The 13,977-nt window shown below is 42.8% G+C and overlaps 2 long non-coding RNA genes across 7 annotated transcripts in view; one reads left to right on the top strand and one right to left on the bottom strand.

Annotated features, from left to right (window-relative positions):
* The window catches only part of LOC140611774 (uncharacterized), a 192,221-nt gene that overhangs the window by 67,723 nt on the left and 110,521 nt on the right, over positions 1-13,977 (top strand). For 3 of the 4 annotated variants that reach the window (XR_012012975.1, XR_012012977.1, XR_012012976.1), the window contains 2 exons: positions 136-212; positions 13,456-13,581. This is a non-coding gene — a long non-coding RNA (uncharacterized lncRNA). The remainder of the gene's footprint in view (positions 1-135; positions 213-13,455; positions 13,582-13,977) is intronic. The other variant, XR_012012978.1, reaches the window with a different exon arrangement.
* LOC140611773 (uncharacterized) overlaps positions 11,479-13,977 on the bottom strand; it is a 74,265-nt gene continuing 71,766 nt past the window's right edge. For 2 of the 3 annotated variants that reach the window (XR_012012972.1, XR_012012973.1), the window contains one exon: positions 13,290-13,548. This is a non-coding gene — a long non-coding RNA (uncharacterized lncRNA). Of the gene's footprint in view, positions 11,992-13,289; positions 13,549-13,977 lie in introns of those variants that run through there. The other variant, XR_012012974.1, reaches the window with a different exon arrangement.

Raw genomic sequence — 13,977 nt, 5'->3', positions numbered from 1 at the left:
AAGATGCTGAGGGACGTTCCCTCTATCCCGGTACTCTGAAGCGTTTGGATCTGGCATGGATGCCATATTTTGTCAAATGCTTCTTCCTCTGCGTCTCTTGAGAGGATCATCTGGTTCTTGTTTTCTCTCTTGCAGATCTGATGAAGCACCTTGAGTGCTCTCCGAGTACTGAAGCAGCCTTGCACCCCAGGGATAAAGCCTACCGGGTCATGGTGAGTAACTTGTTAATAATGTCCTGTTGGATCCCGTTGGCTCGTAGCTTGTGGAGAAGGTGTGCATCCGTGTTCATCAGGGACATCGGTCCAGAATTCTCCCTTTTGGTGGGTGGGGTCTTGGGTTTTGGAGTTAAGGTGACACTGGCCTCCAAGAACGAGTTTGGAAGTATTCCATCTCTTTCTATCTTTCGGAGCAGCTTTAGTAGCACAGGTATGCTTTCTTCTTGAAGCGTTGGATAGAATTCCCCTGGGAAGGCATCTGGCCCCAGACTTTTGTGTCTCGGGAGGTTTGTGTGTTTGTTTCTAGGTGTATTTCTTATTGGGGTTCATTTTGCCAACATAGAGCATAACCCCCCAGGGCTCATCCCATCAAATGTCCCCCTCCGTGCCCATCACCCAGTCACCCCCAGCCCCCCGCCCTCCTCCCTTTCTTGCATCCCTTGTTCGTTTCCCAGGGTTAGGACTCTCTCATGTTCGGTCTCCCTTTCTGCCATCTCCCACTCAATTTTTTCTCCTTTCCCCTCTATTCCCTTTCACTATTTTTTTCTCATCCTCCCCAGAAGAATGAGACCATATGATGTTTGTCCTTCGTTGATTGACTTCTTTCACTCAGCCGTCATACCCTCTGGTTCCATCCAGGTCGAAGCAAATGGTGGGTGTTTGTCATTTCTAATGTCTGAGTAATCTTCCATTGTGTGCAGGGACCACTCGCCTTCCTTATCCATTCATCTTTCGATGGACACCAAGGCTCCTTCCGTAGTGTGGCTGTTGTGGGTGTTACCACTCTAAACCTCGGGGTGCGGGTGTCACGGCATTTCCCTGCATCTGTACCTTTGGGTCACACCTCCACCAGTGCACCTGCTGGATCGCAGGGCAGATCAGTTGTTACCTCTCTGAAGCACCTGCACACGGTTTTCCACTGAGGCTCAGGGAGGGTGCCGAACCCTTCCGCATGCGCTCACAGGGGTTTGGATGCAGGCACCGTCCACCGTCAGGGCACGGCCTTGGGGCGGTGGCTTTAGGGCCTGGGTTGCTGTGCCCCAGGAACCCCGCGAAGGTCCTTGGCTCTTCCTTCTCCCCCTTCCGCCCCCTCCCCCTCCACCCCTACCCCCCTTACTCCCTTACTCCTTCCGCCCCTGCCCCCCTTCCCTCTTCCCCCTTCCCAATCTCCCCAGGCTTGCCGGGAGCACGCCAGCCCCCCCTTGGTCCCTATCAGGTGAGTATGGCTATTTCTGAAATTTTTGAATTTTGAAAGCATTCTCCTTTCACCACATCTTCTCCAACATTTGTTGTTTCCTGTCTGGTTTTTTGTTCCCCATTCTCACCAGTGTGAGGTGGTATCTCATTGTGCTTTCGATCTGTATTTCCGTGACCCCGGTGATGTGGAGCATTGTCTCGTGTGCTTGTTGACCATGTCTATGTCTTCCTGTGTGACATTTCTGTTCGTGTCTTTTGCCCATTTCAGGGTTGGACTCCTGGTTTCTTTGCTGTTGAGTTGAATAAGTTCTTTAGAGATCTTGGATAACTCACGCTTTATCTGACAGGTCATTTGCAAATATCTTCTTCCATTCTGGAGGTTTGTCTTTTAGTTTTGTTGAGTGTTTCTTTTGCTGTGCGGAAGATTCTCATCTTGATGAATGATTCATTTTGGTCTTGTTTCTGTGGCCTTCATGGATGTATCTTGCAAGAAGTTGCTGTGGCCAAGTTCAAACAGGGTGTTGCCTGTGTTCTCCCCTAGAAGTTTGATGGAATCTTGTCTCACATTTACATCCTTCATCCATTTTGAGTTTTATCTTTGTGTACGGTGTGAGAGAATGGTCCAGTTTTATTCTTCTGCGTGTGGCTGTCCAACGTTCCCAGCAGCCTTTAGTGAAGAGACTGTCTTTTTTCCAGTGGATGGTCTTTCCTGCTTGGTCGAATATATGGTCTTGACAATAGAGTTGAGGGTCCACTTCTGGATTTCTCTCTTCTGTCCCATTGATCTGTGTGTCTGTTTTTGTGCCTGTACCACACTGTCTTGATGAGCACAGGTTTGTAGCACAACCTGAAATCCGGCATTGTGATGCCGCCAGCTGTGGTTTTCTTTTCTAATATTGCTCTCGCCATTTGGGGTCTTTTCTGATTCCACACTAATCTTCCGATGATTTGTTCCAACTCTCTGAAGAGAGCCCGTGATATTTCTGATGATAGGGATTGTGTTCCATGTGTAAATTGCCCTGGGTCACGTGGACATTTTCCCAGTATATGAATTCTTCCAATCCAGGAGCATGGAGTAGTTTTCCATCTCTTTGTGTCTTCCTCAATTTCTTTCAGATGTGTTCTGTAGTTTTTTGGGTAGAGATCCTTTACCTCTCTGGTTAGGTGTATTCCTAGGTACCTCATGCTTTTGGGTGCAATTGTAAATGTTACTGACTCTTTCATTTCTCTATCTTCGGTCTCATCGTTGGCATAGAGAGAGGCCACTGATTTCTGGGCATTGATTCAGTATCCTGCCACACTGCTGAACTTGCTGTAGGAGTTCCAGCAATCTTGGGGAAGAGTCTTTTGGGTTTTCCAGGTACGGTATCATGTCATCGGCGAAGAGGGAGAGTTTGACTACTTCTTTGCCGATTTGAATGCCTTTTATTTCTTTCTGTCGCTTGATTGCTGAGGCCGTGACGTCTAGTAGTATGTGAGTAGCCATGGTGAGAGTGGACATCGCTGTCTCTCGTTCCCAATCTTCAGGGAAAGGCTCCCAGTGTTTCCACATTGAGGATGATAATTTGCTGAGGGCTTTACTTTCCGTAGATGGCTTTGGAGATGCTGGGAACGTTCCCTCTATCCCTGTACTCTGAAGCGTTTGGATCAGGAATGGATGCCGTATTTGTCAAATGCTTTCTCTGCATCTCTTGAGAGGATCGTCTGGTTCTTGTTTCTTCTCTTGCAGATCTGCTAAGTCACGTGGCGTGCTTTCCAAGTGTTGAACCAGCCTTGCATCCCTGGTATAAATTCCACCTGGTCATGGTGAGTAACTTCTTAATGTACCGTTGGATCCCATCGGCTCGTGTCTTGAGAATATTTGCATCCGTGTTCGTGAGGACTGTCGGTCTATAACTCTCCTTTTTTGGTGGGATCTTTGTCTGCTTTTGGACTTAAGGTGATGGTGGCCTCCAAGAACGAGTTTGGAAGCATTCCATCTATCTTTCGGAACCACTTTAGTAGTAATAGGTACGGTTTCTTCTTTAAACGTTTGATAGCATTCCCCAGGGAAGCCATCTGGCCCTGGACTTTTGTGTCTTGGGAGATCTTTGATGATGACTGCTTCAGTTTCCTCCCTGGATATTGGCCTGTTCAGGTTTTCTGTGTCTTCCTGTTCCGGTTTTGGTAGTTTGTGGTTTTCCGGAAATGCGTCAGTTTCTACTCGATTGCCCAATTTATTGGTGTATAGCTGTTCAGGATGAGTTTTAAAGATCGTTTGTATTTCCTTGGTGGTGGTGGTGATCTCTCCTTTCTCATTCATGATTTTATTTTATTTTATTTTTTTATTTTCATTTTTTAATAATAAATTTATTTTTTATTGTTGTTCAATTTGCCAACATACAGAATAACACCCAGTGCTCATCCCGTCAAGTGCCCCGCTCAGTGCCTGTCACCCATTCACCCCCACCCCCCACTCTCCTCCCCTTCCACCACCCGTAGTTTGTTTCCCAGAGTTAGGAGTCTTTATGTTTTGTCTCCCTTTCTGATGTTTCCCACACATTTCTTCTCCCTTCCCTTCTACTCCCTTTCACTATTATTTATATTCCCCAAATGAATGAGACCATATAATGTTTGTCCTTCTCCGATTGACTTATTTCACTCAGCATAATACCCTCCAGTTCCATCCACGTTGAAGCAAATGGTGGGTATCTGTCATTTCTAATGGCTGAGTAATATTCCATTGTATACATAAACCACATCTTCTTTATCCATTCATCTTTCGATGGACACCAAGGCTCCTTCCACAGTTTGGGTATTGTGGACATTGCTGCTAGAAACATCAGGTTGCAGGTGTCCCGGCGTTTCATTGCTTCTGTATCTTTGGGGTAATATTGTATTATAATCAATTAATTAATTTTTGTTGTGTTGTTTATATATATACATTTATATATATAGTTTATATTTTTATTAAGTGTTTTATATGTTTGGTTGCTCCCACATTGGGTGCATAAATATTTATAGTGGTTAGATCTTCTTGTTGGATTGTCTCCTTTATTATCATATGGTGTCATATCCTTCTTTGTCTCTTGTTAATCTTTGTTTTAACATCTAGTTTATCTGATCTGAGTATTGCTACTCCAACTTTCTTCTGACATCCGTCTGTGTGATAAATATTTCTGCGTCACCCCACTTTCAATGTGCAGGTGTCTTCACATCTCAAATAAGTATGTTGTAGGTACTATAGAGTTGGATCTAGTTTGTTTGTTTTTGTCCATTCTGACACCCTATGTATTTTGATTTGAGCATTTAGTCCATTTACATTCAAAGTAATTATTCATAAATATTTATTTAGTGCCATTTTATTACTTGTTTTGTCATTGTTTCTGGAGATTTCTCTGGTCCTTTCTTGTCTTTGTTACTTTTAGTCTTTCCTTCCCGCTCAAGGAGAGCCCTCTAATATTTATTTTTTTTAATTGAAGTTTGACTTGCCCACATATAGTATAACACCCAGTGCTTATCCTGTCATGTGCCCCCCTCAGTGCCCATCACCCAGTCACCCCATCCCCCTCCCTGCCCACCTCCTCATCTGCAACCCTTTGTTCATTTCCCAGGGTTAGAAGTCTCTCATGTTTTGCCACCCTCTCTAATTTTTTCCAGTCATTTTCTCTCCTTTCCCCTATAATTCCTTTCACTGTTTCTTTTATTCCCTGTATGAGTGAAACCATATAATGATTATCCTTCTCAAATTGACTTACTTCACTCAGCATAATACCCTCCAGTTCCATCCACATTGAAGCAAATGGTGAGCATTCTTCCTTTCTAATATTTTTTGAAGGGCTGTCTAGTAATCATGAACTCCTGTAGTTTTTGTTCTGTGTCCTTCTCAGCCTATTGATAGTGATATTATTAGCTTGGAATGCCTGAGGCACTCACCTGGGCCCCCACTACCTATGGCAAGTCCCCACAGACATTTTCCCATCGAGAGCCAATATTGTGGTTGGCATGGCCCTTGTGGCTCTTATTATTATTGGAAGATGTATCTCAGCAACAACTATCAAGGGACTTTGAAAAAAGAAATTTATTACTCAGAGATCTTGGAAGGCATATGGCATGCCCAAGAGCCATCAAGCAAGGTGTCAGATAGAGATTACAGACCTGGGTACTCTCCTTACTGAGATTGAGGGTAGGCTACCTAGGATTTCTTGGCTTTACTCTTTACTCATAAATTTAAAACAGAGCAGGAATTAGGGCACAAGAGGTGATAGCAGAGTTCCTTAAGTGGTCAATAATCTAGATTGCCAAGGACTTTCTAAAAAGGAAACTCAGATGGGACACCCTGGTTCCTTTTCTTATCTAGTTGTTTTAGCAGTAGTTGTATCATATAGCTGGCAATATGTTTATTCAAAATAGATGTCTTGGAAATGTATGCCTCAGCAATCAAAAGCTGATTTTCAGGCACTTACACTACAAAAACCTTGTTGAATCTTCTTTCAGAATGTATCTAGAATATTACCATTTTTACCATCCCCATAGCCTTGATCCAAGCCTACCCCATTTCTCACCTGTAGAACCACAGTGGCCCTAACCAGTCTGGGTTCCCTGGAGGCTCCTCTAACTGAGTAGCCAGAGTTAACATGTCCTATCTCATCCCTCCCAGGTTCAGAATCCTCCATTACCTCACTCAGCACCAAAACCAAAGCCTGTATGACCAGACCAAACCTGGTCTTCTTCCTTGTGCTGCCTCCTTCCTTCCTCACCTCCTTGTTCTTCTCTTGGTTCTTCTAGAAGTTCACCTAGTCACTCACCTCCCTGCTCACCACACTACAGCCCCAGATGGTTTTTTCACCCTTCTTGAGCACCAGCCTTAGCCTTCCACTCAAAGCCTTTGCACTGACTGTTCCCTCTTCCTGGATGTTCCCTCCCCACACAACTGGGGCGTCCCTCTTTCCCTCTCCTCAGGCCCTTCTCCCACCTCACTGAGGACTTACTGAAAGTCACCCTGATCAAAATCCTGACTGCCTCCCCCAACAGCTTCTGATATACCCGCCCCTGTTTTTCTGATGTAACATACCACACATTATAGTTGTTTAATTAATGTAAACTCTAACCAGAATGGAAGTTACAGAAAGGCAGGGAATTTTGTTCACTACTCTAGCCCTAACACTCAGAACAGTGCCTGCCACAACTGGAAAGTACCAGTTAGGTTGGTGAATAAATGCACAGAAAGATGGATGGATGAATAAATGGAAATAAAACTTGACTTAATTAGTGGTTACACCATAATGACCACAAGATGGAGACATTCTTTAATATAAATTCATCCCTACTTTTCCCTTCTGTTTGTTTCCCCATCCTGATAGTACTTCACTGCCTCTTTTACCTACACACATGCCTGGGTTTTACTCTCCGTGTGTGTGTGTGTGTGTGTGTGTGTGTGTGTGTGTGTTCTCTCTTTTGAATTTTGTGTCCCCTCTTGGCCACTTGTGTACTCCTCTGTCTACAGAGGCTCTGTTTGCAGGATGGAAGAAACAGGTTAGAACTGAAACAGATACCTCATTTATTTTTGTTTAGCCTACTGAATTTTAAAAATTTCTTTAATAGATTTTTTGCGTGTGTTTTAAATGGAAAAATAGCATGTTTGCATTTTGTATTCACGTATTTTTATGAAGCTAAATTGATTTACTTTTGGCTTCTGTGCCCTGTATAAAGTGCTGAGGTAGTGGGTCTGAATGAAATAACAGTACAAATCCAAAGATGTGCTTTTTCTTTTGGACCAAACTAGTTCCTTCTCATGTGGTTTCATCTTCAGAGGTGGCCAAGTCTTTCTTGGAGGAAAATGCTTCACTTCCCCGCTCAGGTAGCGCCTGGGGAGCTCAAGTCTCATTGACTTTTCCTCCTTAACACTGACTCAATGTCACATAGGCAATGGGTCTGCTATCATTTATGCAGAAACCTGTTTGACATTTCCTTACCTGGGATGAAACCCTATAAATTATAACTCACTTCTTCTTCTTCCTCCTCCTCTTCCTCCTCCTTTTTTTATAGTCTTCGTTTCTATTTCAATTCCAGTTAGTTAATATACAGTGTAATACGTGTTTCAGGAGTAGAATTTAGTGGTTCATCACTTACACACAATACCCCATGCTCTTAATAACAAGTGCCCCCTTTAATACCCATCACCTATTTAACCCATCCCCACCTACCCACCTCCTTCCAGCAACCCTCAGTTTGTTCTTCATAGTTAACATTCATTTTTATGGTTTCCCTCTCTTTCCCCCCATGTTCATGTGTATTCTTTCTTAAGTTCCACATATAAGTGAAATCATAGTATTTGTCTTTATCTGACTTATTTCACTTAGCATAATAGGTTCTAGCTCCACCCATGCTGCTGCAGATAGCAAGATTTCACTCTATTTGATAGCTGAGTAATATTTTATATATATAATTATATATATATTGCTGCTTCTTTATCCATTCATCTGTCAATGGACATTAAGGCTCTTTCCATAGTTTGGCTATTGTGGATGTTGCTGCTATAAACATTAGGGTGCATGTATCCCTTTGAATCAGTATTTTGTACACTTTCAGTAAATACCTGCTAGTGTAACTGGTGGGTCATAGGGTAGTTCTATTTTTAACTTCTTGAGGAACCTTTATACTGTTTTACAGAGTGGCTGCACCAGTTTGTATTCCCACCAACATTGTAAAAGGGTTTCCCTTTCCCCACACCTGTTGTTTCCTGTCTTGTTAATTTAAGCCATTCTGACATGTGAGGTACTATCTCATCATGGTTTTGATTTGTATTTCCCTGATGACGAGTGATGGTGAGGATCTTCTCATGTGTCTATTAATCATCTATATTTATTCTTTGGAAAAGTGTCTATTCGTGCCCTCTGCCCGTTTCTTAACTGGATTATTTATTTTTTGGGTGTTGAATTTGATAAATCATTTGCAGATTTGATACGAACCCTTTGTCAGATACGTCATTTACAAACATCTTCCCCCATTCTATAGGGTGCCTTTTAGTTTTGTTGACTGGTTCCTTCACTGTGCAGACACTTTTTATCCTGATGAAGTGTCAATTGTTCAGTTTTGATTTTGTTTCCCTTGCCTCCAGAGACCTGTCCACTAAGAAGTTGCTAAGACCAAGGTCAATGAGTTTTCTGTCTGTGTTCTTCTCTAGGATTTTAATGGTTTCCTGTCTCACATTTATTTTTTTTATAAATTTATTTTTTTATTGGTGTTCAATTTGCCAGCATATCGAATAACACCCAGTGCTCATCCCGTCAAGTGCCCACCTCAGTGCCTGTCACCTGTCTCACATTTAGATCTTTCATCCATTTGAACTTATTTTTGTGTATGGTGTAAGAAAGTGGTTCAGTTCCATTCTTTTGCATGCAGCTGTCCAGTTCCCTCAACACCATTTGTTGAAGAGACCGTCTTTCTCCCATTGGATATTCTTTCCTGCTTTGTTGAAGATAAGTTGACTATCAAGTTGTGGGTCAATTTCGGAGTTCTCTATTCTGGTCCACTGTCTGTTTTTGTGCCAGTACCATACTGTCTTGATGATCACAGCTTTGTAATACAGCTTGAATTCTGGAATCTCAATGCCTCCAGCTTTGCTTTTCTTTTTCAAGATCGTTTTGTCTATTCAGGGTCCTTTGTGGTTCCATAGGAATTTTAGGGTTATTTGTTCCAGCTCTGTGAAACATGCTGGTGATATTTTGATAGGGATTGCACTAAATGTGTAAATTACTGTGGATAGCATAAACATTTTAACAATGTTTGTTTTTACACTCCTTGAGCATGGAATGTTTTTCCATTTCTTTGTGTCCTCTTCAATTTCTTTCATAAGTGTTCTGTAGTTTTCAGAATGCTGATGATCCCTAGGAATCTTATGTTCTTTCGGAGGCCCCTGACCTCATGGAATCTCTCTCCTGAGATGCAGATGCTGCTCTCTAGCCCCATATTCTTACCCACAGAATATAGTGATCAATTGGCTGCCACACCCATGAATGACTGCCGTGCTCTCTTGGAGGTATGACTGTTGCTTATTCCAGAAGAGAATGAAGTTCAGGGAAAGAGTAGCAAAACAGGGAAATAATCAGTAGAAAAATGAAAGGAAAATTGGGGAAAAGAAATGGGAAGGTAATGGGCATAGATGAGAAGGATGCAGAGAAGAAAAAGAATAATGGGTTATACCTATTAAGTATACACTGTGTATTGACACTGTGCCAACCACTTCATACGGGAGCAATAGTTGAAAAGTTTTTCTCAATGCCTAAAGTCATTTACTCTATAACCCTTTGCTATGGGTTGAGTTGTGTTCTGCCAAAATTAATATGTTGGAGTTCTAGTCTTCAATACCTCAGAACTTTACTGTATTTGGAGACATAGCCTTTTAGGATGAGGTCACTATAGTGGGCCCTGATCCAATCAGACTGATATCCTTATAATGATTGGGACACAGACACTGCCTTAGTCCATCTGAACTGTTACAACCAGATAACACACAACCGATGGCTTATAAACAATGGAAATTTATTTCTCACAGTTCTGGAGCCTGGAAGACCAAGACCAAGCTCCAGACTTGGACCAGCAGACTCAATGTCTGTTAAGGATTCTCTTCCAGGTTCATAGACAGCCATCTCATTGTGTCCTCACACAGTGGAAGGGGCAAGGGAGCTCTGTGGAGCCTCTTCTATAAGGGCACTGATGCTATTCATGAGGGTGGCAAGCTTTGAAAGTCCCCACTATCCAATACCATTGCTTGGGGGTAGGGTGCACAAACATCCAATATATAGCAGACACATGTAGAGGAAGGATCATGTGAAGACACAGGGAGAAGACAGCCCAAGAGAGAGACCTCAGAAGACAACAGTGTTGATGGCACCCTGGTCTCAAACTTCCAGCTTCCAAAACTGAGAAAAGTAATTTTTTATTGCTTAAGCCACCTTGTTCATGTTACTTTGTTGTGGTAGTCCAAGCTGACTGATGTGTCCAGGACTTGGTTATTGGTTGAGAGGCAGGATGGCACAGAGAATAAAGTCCCAGATTGTAAATTGACAATTTGGGTTAGAGTCTCCATCCTGTTGCCACTTTTTCTTTGTAAAACGTATGTGGTGGTAACAGCAACACCAGCCCACTTGAGCTGATGTGACCTCCTTGGAGTTGAATCAGCACAGGATTTCCCATTATTACCCTAAGGGTTTCCTTATCAAAGGTCTCCTGTGTAGGCTCTATTTTGATTTACTGCCTTTCTGGGGACTTTGCTGTTTAACCATTTTTTAGCCTACCATTTCCCCAGTGGGAACTTCACTTTCATACACACTCCTTCCTCAAGCCCTGTCTCAGTTTACCACCTTTGTGTACCAGTTTTGACTCTACTTCCTTTTTCCTCCCTGAATTTTCCTGCCCCTCTGATTATTTGTGCTTAGAATTCCATGCAGTTACATGCAATCCTTTCATCATTCTCTGTGTATTAGCTCCTTATCCCTGAGGGAGAACCCTGTGTCTTTTGCAGTTTCCATCACTGTGCTGAGCACACAGTGAGAATATGCATAAAACGAGTCCTGGACATATAAACTCTGCACGCTGCCTGCTCAAAAGCCCAGGGAAGAGAAAATGGAGACATAGTCCCAAGGAGAAAGCCACAGTCTATGTAGATTTCAGGCTCAGATAAGCTTATAGAGTGCGAGGGCCCCAGCACGATACAGACAACAGATTGCTTCCCAGAAGGTCATCATTACGTGTGAGGTATTCTTTTCTTTTATGCAACTTACTGCACCCTGTAGGAAACTGAATTTGGAGAATCAAGAGATCCATATGAGCAGGTATCACGGTGTCCATTGTGTTCAGCACCATGAGGACATCATAGTTTGGATCCTGTAAGGGTTATTCCTGACCCCTGCTTCCTCATGGCATCACATGAAGAATGGTTGTGACTGCCCCTGACTTGTGGGACACAGCCTGAGATGCTATCTAATATTTCCTTACTTATTACTTGGGTTGAAGAAAGAATCCATTAGATGAATGAATAAGATTTTTTAAAAATATATTTAATTTATTTTTTTATTCATGAGAGACACAGAAAGAGAGAGAGAGAGAGGCAGAGACACAGGCAGAGGTAAAAGCAGGCTCCATGCAGGGATCCTGATGTAGGACTAGATCCCAGGATTCCAGGATCACTCCCTGCGCCAAACGCAGGTGCCAACCACTGAGCCACCCAGAGACCCCCCTTCAATAAGATTTTTTTTAACCTGAGTTACTAATAAAGATTACAAACATACTTAAGGAAATATCAGCAACTTAATTCTGCAATGTCTGGAGAATGTTGGGGAGGGGAGACATCAGAGGACTCCAACTTTTTCAGGTTTGTAGAATTATGAGCTTGGAAGTGTGCAAACTTCAAAGCAAGACTTTGAGCAAGAAGGGACCAGTCAAGATTGATGAGGTGATGAACATCAGTGGGGATCTCCATTGCTTTGTTCTGTACAGTTGGTACGGATTTTTATGTTATTCAATATACTTATATTCCTCAAGTTGAGGACAGTTTCAGTAGCACAACCCATGGCAAAAATCATAAATATTGGACTATCTGCCAAAAGAAAAATCCAAGAGTTAGTCTTCTCTCTTATCTTGTTTCCCCTCTTCACCCACGTCCTATCCTATCTGCCTCCCTTGGGGAAGAAAAGGGTACACAGAATGCCCCAGAATTCCCCTCTGCCTTCTGTGAAAGAAGCAAGAACCACAGCTCCATCTCTGTCCAGGGACCAAGCCTTAGTTCCCTTTGGGCCCGACATCTCAGTTTAGGATGAATCCCAAAGGGCCCCTGCTGTGTCAGATGCATAGCTGAGATTGGAGTCTGTACCTTCTGACGAGGCGAGAGATAGTTGGAAGAGAGGAAAAAGCCTGAGGTCAGAACTCATGTATTCACCTAAACAGCCCCTTGGTACCTGTTGTTTTCTATCTGAATGGCATCTGTGCATCTTATTACAAGTCCATACTTTTCTCCTCCTCAGGAAAATGGCAAGTCCTTCTGCAGATTTCAGAATCATATCATGCTTATTCATGGGGATTGGGTAATAGCAATAATGGTAGTGATGAAAAAAACCAGAACTGAGGTATCACCCTCTTTGTTGAAGAGGGTGATGGCCAATGACCCAAGTTCCCATTCGAGGAGATCATGATATGACATGTTCCCAAGTGTCAGACTTTCCTGTGGAAAGCAGTTGTGTTCTCTTCATCTTCCCTCTCCTCTCCTCGTCCTCTCCTCTCCCCCTTCTCTCTTCTGACAGATGGCTCCCTCCAAACTTTGGAGAGTGAACTAGGACTTGGCCCTGTATCAGCCTTTGCTGTACATAGTAGTTAGTCTCTAGGATGGCCTGCGATCTCTTAGTATTCATGTCCTTGTATACTCTTCTCCCATGTTGTATCAGAGTTGATCTGTGCAACCAACAGGATACAACAGAAGTGAAGAAATGTTCCTTCTGATATTTGATTACTTTGAAACTGTAGTATCTCCTTCCTCCCTCCCTCTTCTCCTCCTCTTCTCCCTCTGTCATCATTTGCCCTGAGAAATGCCAGTTAGTGCTCTTCCTCCCTCCCTCCATCTCTCTTATCTCTCTTCTCTCTTCTCTTCTCTTCTCTCTATCTCTCTCTCTCTCTCTCTCTCTCTCTCATCACTTGCTGTGGGGGAATACATTATAAGGACATCCAGGCAGCCCACACAGAGACCCATGTAGAGAAGAACCAAGCCTGACAACTACATGGGTGATCTTGGAAGCAGGTCTTCCTGGTGACAGGCCCTGCTGACAGCTAGATTACAACTTCATGAGAAACTCAGCCAGAAGCACTTAGCTAGGCCACTTCCAAACTCCTGACCCTCAGATGCCATGAAATAATAAATGCTCATTGTTTTAAACTGCCAAGTTTTGGAGTAATGATTACACAGCAAAGATAACTAGCACAGATATATCCTTTGAGAAAATGAACACCAAGAATCCTGTGGAAATAGTTGTACCTATGCCAATAACTTCCACACGCTTTGTCTCTGTACCAGTGCAGGCAAGAAGAACTGGGTCGCAGGAAACATCATACACGTTGTAGCAGGCAGGACACTTAATGCCATTGGGTACTGAGGATTCCTGAGGCACTGAATGAAGAAAGAAAATTTTCATCTCAAAGAGTAAGCCATAAAAGGAGCTCAGAGAATTTATTATCCCCCAACCAAGATCATGCTTATTCCATGATTCCTCCACCCAAAATCAAAATTATTTAAAACTAGGATGGCATGGAGGGTGTGTGTGTGTGTGTGTGTGTGTGTGTGTGTGTGTGTGTGTGGAGGGGAGTAGGTATTAAGTGGAAAGATAGAGGATCTTATAGGAATTTGGTTTATTTGCTTCTTTCATGAATTGATCCTTTGCCCTGGCTGGAGAAAAATGCTTAGATGCCAGAAGGTAACTTGTGGTCTTAAAAAATACTGGTAAGAAATTTTATCATTTCAAGTTTCACATCTAAGTCTTTAATACATTTTTAGCTTATTTCTGTGAATGGCATAAAAAAGTGGTCTGGTTTCATGCTT

This window comes from Canis lupus, chromosome 20, assembly GCF_048164855.1.
Source record: "Canis lupus baileyi chromosome 20, mCanLup2.hap1, whole genome shotgun sequence".
NCBI lineage: Eukaryota > Metazoa > Chordata > Mammalia > Carnivora > Canidae > Canis > Canis lupus.
This window is presented reverse-complemented; position numbering and strand designations above follow the sequence as displayed.